Source organism: Musca autumnalis, unplaced genomic scaffold (assembly GCF_047663935.1).
Source record: "Musca autumnalis isolate F117 unplaced genomic scaffold, ASM4766393v1 scaffold_3, whole genome shotgun sequence".
Lineage (NCBI taxonomy): Eukaryota > Metazoa > Arthropoda > Insecta > Diptera > Muscidae > Musca > Musca autumnalis.
In genome coordinates this window covers 169,969,729-169,986,164 of record NW_027411866.1, presented here as the reverse complement: position 1 = coordinate 169,986,164, position 16,436 = coordinate 169,969,729, and the positions used below count along the sequence as shown (strand labels likewise).

Genomic DNA, 16,436 nt, shown 5'->3' with positions numbered 1-16,436 from the left:
TAGCATATCACGGTGCTCTTGAAGCAACTTTAAATGGAATGGTGCTTATACCTGAAAAGTTTTTGCGGATTCTGAAACTACAATGTTCATAGATGAGAAAAATTAAAAAAATCACCGGAGCAATTTTTAAATAAATAGCATTCAAGGAAATCGCGGCTTATGTTGACATTTTTAGGGGTTTTTTAGATTTTCACGATTTTGCTTGGAAACTGCAAGTCCACAAGATTGACCTTTATGACAATTTCGTAGGTTTTACCGTTATTGAGATATAGAAGTTCAAATAGGGACAATGCATTGACTGTATCGCCGCCTTATAAAACAATGTCATGACTGCAATTTCCCAACTTGAACTTATATATCTCGAAAATGATACAACCTAGGAAAAGATTACGAAAGCCAATCTTGTAGAGAATGTTCACAGCTGAAAGATTCTATCCAGTCCCATTTCGATAAGACTTACCGTTTTCAAGCAAATCGTAAAAACCTAAAATAAACCTAAAAATGTATATTTTGCCAGCGATTTATTTAAAAATCCCTCTAGCGATTTTTTCTTGTTTTTGGATTTTTCTAACCTATTAATATTGCTGTTTCAAACTCCGCAAAAACTTTCCAGGTGTAAGCGGTTTTCACTTATGCGCACCATGTATGACATTGTTTTCTAAGGTAGCGATACAGTCAACGGTAAAACCTACGAAATTATCACAAAGGTCAATCTTGTAGACAATTTTCATAGCTACAAGACTTTCTTTAGTCCCACTTCGATAGGACTTGCGGTTTCCAACAAAATCGTGAAAATCTAAAAATCCCTAAAAATGACAACTTGAATATGTGCGTGAAAATACGTATTTTAAATAAACCGCGATTCAAGTTAATCGCGATTTATTTAAATAGCGCTCCGTCGATTTTTTTTGTTTTTTGATTATTCTCATCCTACCATTTGAAGATGCTTCAAGAGGTATCAAAAGAGTTTTGGAAGTTTTTAGCCCACATTATTAGGCGTTTGGGGGGTAGGTATATGAAATGTGGGCCTGCTTTTCCACTGATGCTGTCAACGCAGTCCGCTCAGTTTTTCGATCTAAAGCAGAAATTTTAATTGGTTACCACGGGATTTTTCTACCCTACATCACATTGTGGTAAGGTGTATTATGTATTTGTGCATTTGTATGTAACACATAAAAGGAAACGAGATAGACCAGTAGTTCCTTCAGGCGATATACATGAATCACTTCCTGAGTCGATTTATGCTTGTCTGTTCGCAACGTGCAGGTCGCATTTACTGTCCGATTGGCGAATATAATTTTTTGTTAGCCATAGGAAGAACGATATTGCTTTTCGTTAAAATCGGTTCAGGTTTGGATATAGTTCCCATATATATTTTCGGCCAATTTCATGCATTTAGTACACCAAACACGCTACGTATGTCCAATGCCTAATGCTTTTGGATCATCCCGTCAGGAATCCCACGAAAAAAATATATCGTTGTAATCAGAATCGCAAGGACTAAATATGGTAAAAATATCAAAAGCATTCTCGAACAGTTCTTAAACTACACTTAACAGAAAATTTTGAACTTTTGTTAGGGAGGTACCATAAGGAGTTGTCCGATATACTCCATCTTCGAACTTGATATAATTTTGAGAGAAGTATTAGAATGTTCAAAGTAGGTTGGACCACTGTCAGTCACTCCATTCGATAGTTCTTGTGCCCACCGGCCATTTTAGTTGGTCACTGTAAAATTTTGAAGAGCTTTTGAACAATTGTGTCAGGAAGAATTGTGCGACCCACGGAAACAGGTCAACAAGGAGTATCTTCGGTAAGCATTTGAAAACTATCTTCGAACAGTCATTAAAATGCACTTAAGCGAAACAAATTGTAGAGCTTTGGGATCATTATATCAGGAAGCATGGACATGCCAACGAAAACCATGGGGAGTAAAAGTTTCAAAACGATACTCGAACTGCCCTTCAACTGTACTGAAGTGAAAAATCTTGAACTTATGTAAGGGAGTTACCCGAAGTTGTTGTTTAATATAGACCTTGTTAGAACTTGAAAGCAATTTTATGATGTAAACGTTTCGGTTAAATCTGTTACTCAATTCGAAGTTATCGTGCTCGTCAGTTGCTGGTGTCACTCAATTCGAAGTTATCGTGCTCGTCAATTGGAATCCATAAATATATTAAATTGGATATTGAATGCGTTAATTGTCGAATTTTTTAGTGTGGCTGGTAGTTGTGTGGAAGTAATGTTTGCGATCGACTTGATTTGGAGCGGGAGATTTAGGAAGTTGGCCACTTGAATTAGTCTCCTCCACAGATACAGGGCGCACGTCTGTGAAAATAAATGTGCTATATCGTGAGGCCCTGCCTGCACAATGGACCTGGTATGAAGTGTTTTCTGTGATGCAACCAGTGACGGCCGGTCGAGGTCCAATGGAATGATATCGTGGATGTCTGGATTGTATGCTGTCGAGTGATCAAAACCTTTTATTGCTGCACTTATAACAGCCTTGCTTGTTGATGTAGAAGATCCACACTCGTAACCTGGACACATTCCCCTTACTTCCTTAGTCCAATATGTGAAGATTGTTATAGTGGACTTTGGTGGCGATTTTAAGTTTCGGCCCTCCGGAAATACTGAAAATGTAGCTAGATAGTTGTTAAATTTTTACTCGAGCTCAGTGATATTCATTCCCGTTGCTAAGCTCATTAAAGCTCCAATGAATGTCCGAAGTGGATAAACAACTTATTGAGGAACACTACTTTGGTAATTCTTCAAGAAACCATAGATTTGGTTATTTTTGCAATTCTTTTATTGTCACCCCAAGTAGTAGATAATTCCTTATTTAGTCCGCATTTGTTATAAATCGCAACAAACCTTTGCATATTTTGACGGAATATTGTTTTGAGGACCAATAGCAAGTGACTTACACAAAAAACCGTATAGTTTTTACATAATTTGTTTCCATAAACGAGCAATTAATATGCAATTTTTTACAATATTGGTCTTTACAATACATTGGTTGTCTAACTGTATGTGAGAACTGCGATGGTACTGTGCTCCTTAATGAAGCCATGTTCGGACTGAGCAATTCGTAGTTTTTCAGTCATGGTGGGCAGTTTACCATTGGTAATAGAAGCTGTTCCGGTTTAAGCAGAGGAATAATTTTGCAATTTTCAATTCCTCGCGGATAACTGACAGGTTTGTAGAGAGTGTCAGAATGCTAGCTATGTAGCTCTTTGCAGCTGGACCGAGATGTTTGAGCATAACCATTGATATTCCGTACGTTCCAAAGGTTTTAGATAGTTTGGCCTTGTTATGTTGCTGCAGTCTTCGTTTGTTCTGCAATAATTTCTGCCCAACGTCGTTTGTCGTTTCTGGCAATTTACAACTTTTTTTTATGGCTGTATTTAGGTGCGAATTTATGTTTTTCCACTATTGAATAAGCATCTACGTACCTTCTGATATCCAGCATTTTCTGGGTACTCTCCTGACAGGTATATGTTCGGCGACTGTTTCTAAATTTATGGTCTTAGCCTTTTCCCAGTTTTCACCAACGTTAGTGATTGCGCCTTGCACGCTGAATGCTCGTGTTCGTTTCCCAGGCCAGGCAACATCAAATGTTCAACGGTGTCCAAACATTTTCTGAGTATTTCAGCCACAACTACAATTGGTGTCTTATGACACACCGTTCCGACTCGGCGACACAAAGTACGTCCCGTAACATTGAGCAAATATAAATCGGGTGCACTCAGTACGAATTCGGAGCGAAATGTCGAAAACAAATTTCCTTTCGCACAACATCCACCACTGCCACTTTGTGTATGTATCTAACAACACAAACAAGGGGTTGGTTTCGCTTTAGTTTGTTGTCGAAAAACAAATGGGTTGGTTATAAAATTCGCATATACAATTTTTAAATATTTTAAATGTAAATACAATTCGGCTAGTGCTGATAGACTCAACATCTTCGTATACAAAGTTTACAATGTTCTACTATAACTACAAAACAAGTAAAAAAGTATCAGTCGGTTTTGCCGACTGAGATATACCCTCAGCCTGTGTATGTTGAAACTATTTTTTTCCCAAAAAACGTATGTATTTAGGGGGTTTTAAAATTTTTGGGCGTTCGAACCGACAAAACTGTTGATTAGGATTAAATATCAAAAGTTTTGCGGAGTAGATACTAAAAGGAATGGATCGATATTGACCGTTATGGAAGTGGATCTCCAGCCACAACATATGGTGCCATAGGCGGTTTTTACACTCTTCGGGCTGTTTGCTCAAGAAGTATGGACTTGCCCCTAAAAAAAACTTTTACCATCGTAATTGAGGCAACGAATGCAAGTTGCTTCAACAAAAAACAAAATTTTCAAATAAAAATAAAAATCAGCTTGAGCCAGGCTGGGGTTCGAACCCACGTCCTTGAAAAACACATGGAAAAAAGCGTTGGCACGGCGTGTTAGTGTTCAGAACCAAACTCATAACTTTCAAAGGCTACGCTAAGCCTTTGTCATGAAAGCCATACAAAGATTTGAACAAAAAATTCAACTTTGTAAACAAAAAAACAACTTGCATTTGAAAGAGGAAATAAGTCAGAGTATAGCGAAGCCGCCCCACAGTCGATGTGTCTGAGGAGCCTTCCTAAACCAAAGGCGAAACATGCATGTGACACAGTGGTGATTGTGTGGGTTCGTATCGTCGGCTTTCCTTTATCAAAAAGCATCTTGGTCAGTAAGCTCGTCTCTAACGAGAAATTAATTAAAAAATCAAAGTGATTCGATATTAGGTCTTAAAGTGAACTTATCCGAAATTTTGTGCAGGAGGTACCGGATGGAGTGGACAAATATAGTCCATATTTGAACCTGATCTATTAGGATGTGTAAAGTATAGACCAATTCGGCCACTCCCTTCAGGAGTTACCGAACGAACAATTTGTCCGAACATTTTTGAACTTTTGTGGGGGAGGTACCTGAAGGAGTGGACCGATATGGTTTATCATCAAACCTAAACTATGTTTGGACAAAATATTACTAAGACCATATTTTGGACCGAATCGGCAGATCAGTTCGAGAGTTATCTTGCGCTCCAACCACCTCACACGGTGTCATAGGGGTTTTTTGCAACTTTCATGCTATTTTTCCAGGAAGTATGGACTTGCCCCTGATGAAACTTGTACCGTCGTATGGAGGGCGGTGAATACAAGTTGCTGAAACAAAAAACAAAGCGATTCGAGAGATGGCCCTAAACTGAACTTTTCCGAAATTTTGTGTGGGAGGTACCCGAAGGAGTGGACCGATTGAGTCCATATTGAAACCTTATCTAAGTCTGGTACAAGTTTCACGATGTGCAAAGTATGGAACAAATCGGTTACTCCCTTTAAAAGTTATCGTGCGCACAAATTTTCGGAACATTTTCGAACTTTTCTGGGGGAGGTACCGGAAGGAGTGGGCCGATGTAGCTCAACTTCGAACTTAAACTAAGTTTGGGCAAAATATTACGAAAGCCAAAATTTTAACCGAATCGGTTCATCCGTTCGAGAGTTATCGTGCGCTCCAGCCAGCAGGACAGACAGACAGACAGACGGACGGACATGGCTAGATCGACTCCAAATTGTCTGAAACACATTTCGTCCAAACATACTTGGGGTCTAAAACCATTATTTCGATGAGGCACATTTTCATCGTATCAAAGTGTATATACCCTCGTTAGCCTAAAGGTTGAGGGTATAATTATTTATATGAAAATTTTGCCTATTAGGGCGATGATAATTTTTAATATTAATTTTTAAGAAATTTCTCGTTGGAATCGAGCTTAATGACCGTTTATTTTTGCAAGTGAAAAAGGAAAGCCGAAGACTCGAACCTACACAACAACCACTATGTGACATGTATGTTTCGCCTTTGGTAGAGGCTCTTCAGACATATCGGATGTGGAGTGGCTTCTCTGTCATCGAACTTTTCTTCTTTCGAATGCAATTTTTTGGTTTTTTACAACAACAATGGGGTTTTGCCCATTTAGTTGTGCTTTCATGACAAACGCTTAGCGCTGCCTTCGAAAGTAATGAGTTTGGCTCTGAACGCTAACACGTCGCACAGTGGTGCCGCTCCCTTGTAAACGTGGACAAAAATAGAAAGAGTTGACCTAGGTCAATGAATTTTTGTACAAGTACTTATGAGCGCATAGGAATGAAAAATTCAAACTTTGGTCCAAATCGGTTCAGATTTGGATATAGCCCCCATATATATCTTTCCCCCGATTTTGCTATATCTCAGCCAATTTTGAGCGAATAACCTTCAAATTAAATATGTGATATTTTCATAAGCCCATAATTAGTTCTACCGAAAAATCGTTTCAGATTTGGATATATCCCCCAGATATATCTTTCCCCTATTTTGTTTTTGACAACGCAAAAATGCATTAACAAATATAAAACGAATTAGTCAAATAAAGTGAATTAATAAAGTGAGGCAAAATAAGAAAACATGGATTTTTCGTTCAAACTGTCTATGATAATCTGGTTGTGTCTCAAAGAATCGGATTTTGTCGGATGTAATTTTTGCATAATTTTATTCGAAAGGGATGTCTGTTTCATGTACCAAATGACCGAAGCTGCAATTTAGATACGCTCCATGAAAGAAACGAAATGCATTAGTTTTGTATAAAATGTTATTGCTTCAATCAACATAACGGTACTTTATATATAAACATTTTATGTAAACATTTTTTTTCACAAAGAGGAAGTAAGATGTAATAATTCCACTAACTTCTTTAAATACAGTTCCTTGAACATGTGGTCCGTTTTTATATAAATTTCAATATAAATTACCAACGAAAAATGTTCTATGTTTGAGGGGCTATAATTTTATAGTAATACCTTATATCGACAAAATTCTTTCAGAATTGTCCTATTTGAAGTGTTCTCTATAAAATGAAATCATAAAATTTTAAAAAAAGTCAACAACACATTTTTCGATTTTTGTCCACTGGGACACCATTGTGCGCCGTGACAACACATTTTTTCTTGTGTTTTTCAAGGACGTGGGTTCAAATAGTATATTAAACATATTTGCAAAAATATAGAGGAATATGTACTGGAATATAAAAGTTATAGAGATTTTTTTTAAAAAATGAATTTTTGTCGTTTTGTTCCATATCCACTTATGACACAAAAGTGAAAAGTAAATCACATGGAACAAAGTGACAAACAATTTTCCATTTTTGCCTCAATAAATTAAATACTTCTAAATCGAAAAGTAATGCTTTTTGAAATGTGTTTTTAAACTTGTAAGTTTTTAAAATATTATTTTAATAACTGAAAAAAAATTAAGCTTTCGCGTCGACTCGTGGATATCTAGGAAACTAGAGCATATAGGAGAAAGCCGACTAGAAATTTAGAAAGAGCATACCGGAAAACTCTAGAAACAACCCCTATCTCAAAAAGTCAAAAATGGCGTATGGAACACTTAAGCATATCACCGACGATATGCACTTATTCAGCTACTATGCCTATTTGTATAAACTACGTGTATGAATCACCCTCCAAAACTCTATTATGCACACTCTTGACATTATTTCTTTGCTTTGCCTTCAATGTCCCAAAGACAAAAATCATAGAAAGAAATGCACAAAAGCAAATAAATCATTTCGATTACAAGAACAAATTATGACATTGTATTTTATTCAAGTGCGCGCTTTAGAAACGAAAAAAAGGCAAAAAGAAACAAACGATTCAGTGTCTAAAACCGAAAATGATTTTTGTAATTTTAAACATTTTCACTGGAAGAAATTAAAATTGCAAATTTTGCCATTGCTTGCATGGGTTGTATGTGGAGGGCAGTGTTCGACGCCATGGATTTTGAAACGAAAGCAAGTGAGACGCGAATTAATAATTTTTTTTCATTTCCTTTAACAAATTCAGCAAAAGTTTTGTTTTGTTTTCATTTTCTGTGGACGACAGTTTTATGCGGATGACATTTTTAAATTGTTAGTCTGTGTGTGTGTTTTGTTTATATCACTCCTTTGTTTTGATTAATAAAAAATATGCAAGCAAACAATTAAGTTCAGAACAATAAGGAAAGAATTTAACATATCAAACTTTTGTAGGTTGATTGTTTGATCTCGTTTTCTCTTCATACATACATACATATTACGAAATTGAGTCGAAACAGAAAAGCTTGAAATATTTGTTTAATCATAAATAATGCCAAGCAAGTTGTGGTGTGTTTGGGTTGTGGTTATTGTTATTATTGCTACTATTTTTATTGTTACTTATCATCGATGGGGTCACCAGTTCAAAGACCTTTCCGTTCCCAGTGGAAAGCAGCAGGCGAACGAACACAATATCTATCTATGCCATGCTTATTACCATTTCAATGGAATTTTGTGCTCGGTTTTTAGTTGCTTATGATTAGAGCACAAGAATATTTTGCATTTGTAATGCAAAATGTTGTACTGTATATTTTTGCATCTTCTTGTTATCTTTATACGCGTTAGGGATGTCGAATGAGACAATAGTTAAAAATTAGAGGGATTTAGAAAGTGTTAATAGTCAGGCGCTGCTTTGGGGGGTGCTTTCTCTTACATCAAAACAGCCTTTGCCTTGTTTGGTCATTGAATATAATAGATATTTGGTCACCATCATATCAATATTTCTTTTTTGATCTGAAGTATTCATTACATTATCTAGTTGGCATCCCTTGTACGCATAAAAAAGTTTGCCTCTTACAAAATTATAACGTACTCAACCCAGCATGTGCTTTAGATAATTATTTAAGTGCTTTAAACATCTAAATTTAAATAAGTTTTCCAGAGTGATATGCAAAACAAAGATACAAACGCATAATCTTGAGAGGCATTTAACGTTTAATGCAATTAGAACACTTCTAATTAAATTAATTACTTCTAAATTACTTCCTTTGGTCAAGTTAATTGTGAGTCGTAGCAAACACAGAAAAAATGCAACAACGACCACACAACAATTGTTGCCACAAACATCCCAGAAGGGACAAGGGAGACTTCAGTGATGTCAATAACTTCACCTCGATTCCTATTAGTTCAATGGAAGTTGACATACTTTTTATCGCCGATTCCGAACGGTATGTCTTAAGAAACCACTTGTAGAGAAGTTTTACAAGTTTTTGCAACAACATTACTTACTTAGTTGGCCCACTACAGAACATTTGTTCTATAGACCGAACTAAGAAAAGATCTCCATTCCTCTCTGTTTTTCCCTTGACTTTTTGGAATACCGCGCCTTTTCATTTCTTCATCCACTTGTAGGCTCCATCGAAGCTTAGGCCTGCCGATTCTGCGTGCACCGCCATGTGGCATGTATTCATACGCCTTTTTAGCGGGTTCATCATCGCTCATTCTCATGATATGGCCTAGCCAAAGCAATCGTTGCATCTCGATACGTTTAACTATATTCATGTCTTTGTATAGCTGATAGAGCTCGTGGTTCATACGACGTCGATATTCACCGTAGATCTTTCGAAGAATTTTCCTCTCAAACACACCAAGCACTGCCTTATCTGCTTGCGCAAGTACCCATGCTTCGGAGCCATACATTAGCACGGGTAGTATCAGCGTTTTGTATAGTGTTATTTTTGTTTGACGAGATGTGGCTTTGTTTTTAAATTGCTTACTTAAACCATAGTAGCATCTGTTGGCCAATACAATTCTTCTTCTTATTTCACAACTGATGTTGTTTGTTGTGTTTATGGCAGTGCCGAGGTAGACGAAGTCTTTAACTATCTCAAAATTGTAGGTACCAACAGGACGCTTTGCGCGTCGACACCATCAATTTGGTCTTTTCGCCGTTTACCGCCAGACCCACTTTCGCAGATTCTGCTTCGACCTTCATAAAGGTATCAGTTACTTCCTTTACTGATCGCCCCATGATGTCTATGTCATCAGCATAAGCAAGTAACATGTGGCTATTGGTGTAAATTGTGCCATTTCTTTTGACATTTGCATCTCGTATTACCTTTTCCAGCAAAATGTTGAATAGGTCACACGAAAGGCTGTCTCCTTGTCTGAAACCTCTTTTGGTACAAAATTCTTCGGAGAGGTTCTTTCCAATTTTAACTGAGGACCTAGTATCAGTTAAAGTCATCTTACAAAGCCGGATGAGCTTTGCGGGGATACCAAATTCAGACATTGCATGGAATACCTTTGATCGGAGGGGACTGTCGAATCCTGATTTATAATCGACAAAAAGGTGATATGTGTCGATCTGCATCTCTTGGGTCTTCTCTAGGATTTGCCGCAGGGTAAATATCTGGTCAATGGTGGACTTGCCAGGTCTAAAGCCACATTGGTATGGTCCAATTATTTCGTTGACCATTGGTTTAGTCGTTAGCACAATATCCCTGACTTATAGGCAATAGCGAGAAGACTTATGCCCCTATAGTTGGAGCATACTCCTTATCTCCTTTCTTGTGGACGGGACATAGGATGCTCAGGTTCCAATCGTCGGGTACGCGTTCTTCCTGCCAGATGGTGCTAACTAGCTGATGCATACACCTTATCAGAGTGTCGCCTCCGGTTTTAAACAGCTCGGCTGGTAAGCCATCGGCACCTGCTGCTTTATTATTCTTCAGCCGGTTGATTGCTGTTTTTACCTCATCTTGGCCGGGCGGTAAACATTCTATACCATCTTCGGGGATTGGATCTGCGGTATCATCGTCTTCGCTACTATTGGATACCAGCAGATTGGAGAAATGTTCCTTCCATATCCTGAGCACGCTATCTGTATCTGTTACCAGATTACCTTGCTGGTCTCTACAGGAGGATGTGCCTGTACCAAAGCCATCTGTTTGATGTTTCACTCTTTGGTAGAATTTTCGGACTTCATTCTGGCTCCTGTACATCTCGATTTTTTCACACTCCCGCTTTTCCATTTCTCTCTTTTTCTTGCGGAAAAGACGTTTCTCTTCTCTCCTTTTCTCCCGATATATCTCTCGTGCGCTACGCGTTGCTACTGATTGTAAAGTAGCTCTGTATGCCGCATTTTTCTCTTCGGTAGCAGCACGACACTCCTGGCCATACCATGAATTCCTTTGTAGAGGTCTCTGGAATCCAAGTATGGATTTTGCGGCTGTTTGCATGGAGTGGGCAATATTTTGCCATTGTGTTGTTATGTTATCGGGACAAGGAGTGCTCGCGTTAAGCAATTGGGCTAGTTGAGTGGAATATGCTGTGGCTATCTGTTGTGTTTGCAGCCTATCGATGTCCAACTTCCGCGTTGTGTCTGTTCGTGCTTTATTTGCAACGTTTAGACGGGTACGTACCTTTGCTGCAACAAGGTAGTGGTCCGAATCAATGTTTGCGCCTCGGAACGATCGTACATCCAAAAAGCTGGATGAATGTCTTCCATCTATCACAACATGATCAATTTGATTACTTGTTCTTTGATCTGGAGACAGCCAGGTGCCCTTATGAATATCGAGATGATTAAATCTGGTACTGCTAACTACCATGTTTTTTGCAGCTGCAAAGTCTATCAGCCTCATACCATTGTCAGATGTTTCACTGTGGAGACTGAATTTCCCGACTGTTGGGCCAAAGATATTCTCCTTTCCAATTTTGGCATTAAAATCGCCTAGAATGATTTTAATGTCATGGGCAGGGCAACGGTCGTATGTTTCTTCTAAGCGCTCGTAAAATATATCTTTGGTCTGTTCGTCCTTTTCTTCAGTGGGAGCATGAGCGCAAATAAAGCTGATGTTGAAGAATTTAGCTTTTATTCGAATTGCAGCAAGTCTTTCATTCACTGGGGTGAAGCTGGATACCAGATGTTTGAGTCTCCGACTAACTACGAATCCGCAACCAAACTAGTGCTTTACGTCATGACAGCTGTAATACAGTGCGTCACCTTTAGGTGTTGTTGTGACGCCTTTCCCAATCCATCGTATTTCCTGTATGGCAGTAATATCGGCCTTGTACTTTTCAAGTACGTCTGCCAATGCGAAGACTGCACCTTCTCTATAAAGAGTGCGAACATTCCAGGTGCAGATTCGCAGATCATGGTCCTTAAAGCGTTTGCGGGGTTCGTCAACTATAGAGGGGTTTGTTTTTCTTTTCTTTCGTTTTTTCATAGTAGGCTGTTTTTTCTAGGAGAGGGTTACTAACCCGACGCCCAAACCCAAGTTTTTAACGTTCTTATGGGTGAACGCGCGGCACATGTTAGCTCACTACCTTTAACGGATGTTAAAGGCAGTTCCCCAGGTGACACCACGGAGAGGTCAGTGTCCACTTGAGATGAAAGAGGGACCAAGATAAATCCTGGGCTTTGCCATGTTAAAGCCGGTCAGGACCGTTGCTTGGTATCTTCCATCCCCTACGTCACCCGCAACAACATTACACTGAGGGGTATTTTGTTGCCGTTGAAAACTTGATGTTGCCTGGCCTGGGAATCGAACTAGGACATTCAGAATGCAAGGCAGGTGTGCACAACATGGCACCGCGGTGACATCCCGGAAGGGACAAAAGTATACTTCCTGAAGCTCGATTTTATAAACACATTACATTAAGGCATACATATGTATGCATGTATGTACATAGTTTTTGGATCTCCTGTGGTTAAAAACCGATTTCTACAAAAAATTTTGAAAATCCGATGGAGGTCCCAAAATACCCAAACTCAAATATGCATATTGGAAATCGTTTTAGCCACAATAATGAACTAGTAAAGTTTTTTCATAGCTCTGAACTTAATTGTCGCATTTGGAGAATTTTGGGGTATATTCACCTTTGACCCCATACAAATTACTATGGAAATGAAGATAGCTAGATTGACACGGGCTAACCTTAACCGATCGCATTAACGTTTCATATATAAGGTTTTTGGATCAAATGGAAAAAAATTGCTTTGTTTTTTGGGTCACACTAGTGTACATTGTACTTACATAAATTCATGGAGACGTTCAGCTTAAAATGTCATTAATAAGTGACGGATATATAACCTTAGCCTGTGACAGTAAACACACAATTACATTTTTGGTCAATAGGGGATTCCTGGAAACTTTCATGAACCTTATTTCTGGAGGTGGTTTCAAAACACTTCGTTGTTAGGACATTATCCGATCGTTGGAAATTGTTGCTGAAATTGTGTTTCAAAATTTTGAGTCCAGTTCAAAATAAGTTCACTCTTTTAACGCCAATCTGAACAAACATGGAACGACACCAATTGTAGATTACTTACTTGCAAATGAAACTAACAACCTGTTATTTTAACTAGGGCATGTCACCAAAATAAGTAGTTACCGTATTGCCAGCGAAAGTCGAAAAATAAACAGAAAATATATTTTCTATTTTTGAGGTTGAGATGAATTTTTGTTCAAATTCATCGCACTCCACATTTTTATACCCTCAACCTTAGGCTAACGAGGGTATATACATTTTCATACGACCAAAAATGTGCCACATCGAAATAATAGTTTTCAGACCCCAAGTATGTTTGGAAGAAATCTGGAGTCGACTTAGCCACCATGCCCGTGTCTCGAACGAAACAACCGATTGGGTCTGAAAACCCCCTACGTAGTGGCACTATCGGTCCACTCCTTCCGTTACCCCCCCCCCCCCCCCCCCCCCCCCCCCCAAAAGATCGAAAATGTTCGGAAAATTTGTACGTACGATAACTCTTGAAGGGAGTAATCAATTTGGTCAATACTTTGCAAATCGTGAAATGTCTACCAGACTTAGATGAGGTGGATATGGATTCAATAGGTCCACTCCTTCGGGTACCACCTACACAAAATTTGGGATAAGTTCAGTTTGGGACCTGCTCGCGAATCGCTTTGATATTTGTTTTACAACTTGTATTCACTGCCCTCATACGACGGTACAAGTTTCATCAGGGGCTAGTCCACACTTCCTAAGAAAATAGCCTGAAAGTAGCAAAAAACCCCTATGACACCGTGTGAGGTGGTTGGAGCACAAGATAACTCTCGAACGGATCTGCCGATTCTGTCCAAAATTTAACCTTAGTTATATTTTGTCCAAACATAGTTTAAGTTCGAAGATAAGCCATATCGGTCTACTCCTTCAGGTACCTCCCCCACAAATGTTCAAAAATATTCGGAAAAATTGTTCGTACGGTAACTCTTGAAGTATGGAACAGATGTAATCCATACTTTGCACATCTAATATATCTACCAGATATAGATCAGGTTCAAATATGGACTATATTTGTCTACCCCTTCTGGTAACTATCACACAAAATTTCGGATAAAGTGATTTGCATTCGCTACCTCCATTACGACGGTAAATGTTTTTTTCGGGGGCAAGTCCATATTTCCATAAAAAACCCCTATGTCACCACATGTGGCGGTCGGAGAGCACGATAACTCTCGAACTGTTTAACCGATTTGGTCCAACATTTGGTATTCGTCATATTATGACCAAAATTAGTTTCTTGGGCCAATACCGGTCCACAACTTCCGGTACTTCTCCCCAATATTTAAAAATTTCACTAAAATGCTAGTACGATATCACTTGAATGGGGCAACCAATTTGGTCCAAACTTTGGATCTCTTAATATTTTGTCAACATTTAGTTTAACTTCTAAAATGGCCCATATCGGTCCTCCCTAAGGGTACCTCCCACACAAAAGTTCAACATTTGTGTCTTAGTGCAGTTAATTCCTAATCCACATTTTTGTCGGCAACTTCAAATGTCCAATAAGGGCAACAAAATTCTGAAGAGACCTCATATCCAATCGATCTATCCGTAGGTGAAAGTTTCACTTCACATTGGCTGAGGGTATATATCTGTCGGCAGAGCCGACGGACACTTTTTTACTTGTTTTTGTTTAAGTGCACTTTAAGGTATGTTCAAAAATTCTTTAGAAACTTGTTACCGAAGCTACTCTTGGTGTTTCTATTTACAGCGATGTTTTTCGTGGGCAAGTCCATGCTTCCTGATATAATGCTCCAAAAAAACTCCAAATTATACGGTGACACACTGAAATAACTGGTGGGTGCGACACCTATAGAAAGGTATGGCGCCTAAAATAAAAAAGTCTCCCCCAAATAGGAGCGACTTAATAAAATACATTAAAGCAGCGTACGTAAAAATACTTTATGAAACATTTCCAATGGTTTCGTTTCGTATTTCCATAGGAACAATACAAAACGAAACATAACCCACGTTGACCGAACTCGCTATTTTGTTTCGTTTTGTTTACATTTGTGAGTGCGAACAAAACGAATAGCGAAAAGTTCTCAATTCCACAACAACAGATAGAAAACGAACAAGTTAAAAGTCGTTAAGTTCGGCCGGGCCGAACTTTTTATACCCTCCACCATAAAATAGTCTTAAATAAAATTGAATAATTAGGGTCCTTTCACAATTTAAGGTGGAACAACTTTTCGACAATGGATAGAATCCTACTGCCTCCCACTATTGCTTAAATTACACTGTGAACACAAATGTTGTGGCAGAGATATTTCCTTTGGAGATGAAAGCTCTTGGTGACAGAAAAACCCCGAAGGACTGATGCGCCGTGAGTCGAACTTCCGCGTTATGGCGTGATGAAGTTTTTGCAAAAGACCCTGTAAGCCATCATGAATTAGCATTATATCTTTGTTTGTTGTTTTTGTAGAGCACTTAAGCAACAGTGAACAAAGATATAACGCTAATTTCTGATGGCCCACAGGGTCTCTAACAAAAATTTCATCACGCCATAACGCGGAAGTTCGACTCACGGCGGATCTGTCCTTCGGGGTTCATAATATACTCACCAAGGTCTTTTTTCCCCAAGAGGAATTTTCCGTGCCCCAGACTTTCATCTCCATTTTGTTGCACAGTGTTATCTAATCTAATCTAAAAAAATGTGTTCAGCTAGGTGAAAGGTACCACCAACGGGGCTATATCAAAGAGTCAACCTTTCTTTAAATTTATTGGCGGAAAAGTTTTATAGCTGCAGGGAACTTCAAGAGTCAAATTGAGGGTAGTTTCATCAAAACAATGTAGACCCTCAAAAATGGACCCATGTTGACGAATTTTAGTGAAGAAATTTCGTGACCACTGAAAATTCCCGAAAATGGGGAGGTACTGTTATATGGGGGATATACCAAAACATGGCTCTATATTGAAGATTATTTTTGAATAGACAAAATTGTAGCTAAAATTCTCAAAATACCGATCATTACAGCTAGTACGGTTAAAAATTGCAGCTAAAATTCTCAAAATACCGAAAATCGGGAGATACCGTTATATGGGGGCTATACCAAAACATGGACCTATGTGGACGATGTTCCTTTTGAGATGTTTTATGACCACTGAGAATTTTAAATGTCAAATTACAGCTAGTTCGGTTAAAAATTGCAGCTAAAATTCTCAAAATACCGAAGATCGGGAGGTACTGTTATATGGGGGATATTCCAAAACATGGATCTATATTGACGATTATTTTTGAATAGACAAAATTGTAG

The 16,436-nt window shown here is 38.5% G+C and overlaps 1 protein-coding gene across 16 annotated transcripts in view; it reads left to right on the top strand.

Annotated features, from left to right (window-relative positions):
* The window catches only part of RhoGAP15B (RhoGAP_ARAP and RA_ARAPs domain-containing protein RhoGAP15B), a 115,373-nt gene that overhangs the window by 35,033 nt on the left and 63,904 nt on the right, over window positions 1-16,436 (top strand). Inside the window, exon 1 of one of the 16 annotated variants that reach the window (XM_073975296.1) lies at window positions 7,698-7,870. The exons of the other annotated variants lie outside the window; for them this stretch is intronic. The gene's annotated coding sequence lies outside the window, so the exon portion shown is untranslated. Of the gene's footprint in view, window positions 1-7,697; window positions 7,871-16,436 lie in introns of those variants that run through there. 16 annotated transcript variants of the gene reach the window in all.